This window comes from Seriola dumerili, unplaced genomic scaffold, assembly GCF_002260705.1.
Source record: "Seriola dumerili isolate Sdu_G_001 unplaced genomic scaffold, Sdu_1.0 BDQW01000078.1, whole genome shotgun sequence".
NCBI classification, from domain to species: Eukaryota; Metazoa; Chordata; class Actinopteri; order Carangiformes; family Carangidae; genus Seriola; species Seriola dumerili.
This window is the reverse complement of record NW_019174333.1, coordinates 2,439,224-2,441,834: the sequence shown is the minus strand read 5'-3', so window position 1 is coordinate 2,441,834 and position 2,611 is coordinate 2,439,224. Positions and strand designations below refer to the sequence as shown.

The window sequence follows — 2,611 nt, the reverse complement described above, 5'->3', positions numbered from 1 at the left end:
GCTTGAGTCACAAAAGTAGATTGAAGTGCTTTTAATTACACAAATATTGAGGGAAAGGCTTCCACTGCAAAAACAGCAAAAACAAAACAAATGAATTACGCGCAACTTGCAAAAGTCACCTGTCTGGTTCACACGCCTTTCGATTTAATTTGAGAGAGATATGTCACAGGTTATTCACTTCAGCTCAGATTATTCATACTCATCTCGTTTTACCAAAGTGTCACCATAATCTGATGTTCCTCCTCTCTTCCACAGAAGCAGGCAGCTACCTGCACAGGTGTGCAGATGGCAGATGAAACCATGTTTAACTGGGTCATGGGTCATGTTACTGAATTAATGATATTGGGTAGGTGGTAAGGTTTTGGGACATTATTGAACTGGGAAAATGTGTTTCTGCTAATAAGTTATATTTGTTTAGCATGAGAACTGGCATGAGAGCTACAGACTGTGCGAAATATGATCATTGATTTCATCAGATATTGGCTGTCTAAGGGGAGGGGCTTAGCAGTTATAAGCTCTGGTCAACAAGACTCTCTGAGAGAGGATGTGAACCAGACAGGTGACTTTTGCAAGTGCGCGCAATTCATTGTTTGTTTTTTGCTGTTTTTGCTGTTTTGCAGTGGATATTTTTGTGTAATTAAAAGCACTTCAATCTACTTTTGTGACTCAAGCCATCTTGTTATTTTTATGTCTCCATGCGCGCGCCAGTCAGAGCTGGAGGCACATTGTTTTCAGGTAGTCCGTCTGTCCACCTCAGTCTCAAACTTCATAATTGTACAGAGACGACACGCTATCTCTATATGAAATGAACTCATAGATTTTGGTGTGAAGGATCAAAGGTCAAAGGTCAAGGTCAGTGTGACCTCACAAACACTTTTTGGCCATTACTCAAGACTTCACAATATATATGACAAAAGTGTAATGAGACTGTGTATTCCAGGTTCTACTGCAGGAGCCAGAGCCGAGTAGAAGCATTACACACCCACATCAGCCCACACTCTGCTGCACTGTCTCACACCCGTTACTGAATGTTACAGGACTGGACAGACTGTGTTGTGTACAATTAACAGAAATTCACATCTTTTAAATGATCCTGTGCTGCTTTTTCTTGAAAAAAAAAAAAAAAAAAAAACCTTTGTATGAACATGAGCAGAGACATAAATGCAAACACAGAGAGTCAGAAAAAGTCTGGTGATGTGTGTGCGTGTTCCTCTACCTGCAGACAGGTAAAAGTCATGGCATGGACTCTTCTTTCCTCTGAACAGCTTCTTCTCCACCAGTGCGTCACGACAGCTGGCCTGGCATCAAAACGTTTCACTCCCTTAGAAGAGACAAAATCATAACAACAAACCTGCTTAGTTTTCAGGTTTAACAAGATGTAACATCCCACATTAACCACATCTCTTCAACAACCTCCTATGATACTGATACTGCACCTCCAGCCACTGTCCAACAAGAGGTGTCATGGTGCCATCTCCTCTGATCACAGTGAGGCGTGGCAGTGAGATGTTCTCTGTGACAGCAGGAAGTCGGTGTGGTCGTGAGCAGGAGTCACCTTCACTGCACCTACAAGACACACACAGCAGCATGTCCAGGGTGCGACAACATAACAGACACAGCTTAAACATCCACACGTTTTCCCTCCGCCTTAATCAAGCTATGAGGCTTCTGATGTTGAGTCTGTCATGAGACTGTTGTCGGTGAGAGTTGTTTGCTGTCACCCGTTCCAAGCTCCATGTTCACCATAGAATCAGTGATGATGGGCAGGAGTCTTGTCGGTGAAGGGGTGCCTGCAACTGCTTCCCGTGAACAAACGCCCTGGAACAAAGTGGACAAGCAGACAGACATGAGCACGACCAAACGACAGAGCAGAGCCCTCGGCGTGTTAGGTTCAATAGTACTACGTCAACTTTGAGTCATTTCCCCTCAGTCTGTCTCACTGGACGAGTAGGGTGTTTCCTGCAGGACTGGAGGCGCTGCTGTTTCAGGACACATTTGGAGAACTTTTTAGTTTTTAACAACACTGCCCACCTAAAGGAAGAGACGACAGGACCGCACTTCAATAAGCAGATGGACGACAATCAGAGTGTGAGTACAACAGTCTTTATAAAATATATAAGAGTAGTGAACTAATTACTTAACTAATTATTTTTAGCCTTTTATCATATTTTAGAATAATAAAATTATATATCAGCATGAATAATACACATCCATGGGTCGTGACACGCAGCCTTCTATAGGCTACTGCAGTAACTTAAACACTTCCAGAGGTTATAATTATTTTGATTATATTTATTACTAAGTTATTAAATTAGAGCAATGGGGAAATTTGTAATAAATTTTCATCAGTGTTACTTTTTGGTCATTTTTTATACTTTAAATAACTGTAAAAATATTATTTCATACTGTACTGATTAGTCTATTACCCCTTAATCTGATCTGTCATCTCTGACGAAGAGGAGCTCACCTTCGTTAGTGCTGTTTCCTACTTTACAACCAGGGCTTTCGAATATTTGAAGGGTCCAGAAGTCTCACATGCTCAATAATGTTATTTCTGTCTCTCTCTTCCTTCAGGAGTCGTTGAGGTTCCTCCCCATACTTAATCTCTCTC

General features: G+C 41.7%; 1 protein-coding gene across 1 annotated transcript in view; it reads left to right on the top strand.

Annotated features, from left to right (window-relative positions):
• The window catches only part of vars2 (valyl-tRNA synthetase 2, mitochondrial), a 27,703-nt gene that overhangs the window by 12,230 nt on the left and 12,862 nt on the right, over nt 1–2,611 (top strand). The window lies entirely within an intron of this gene.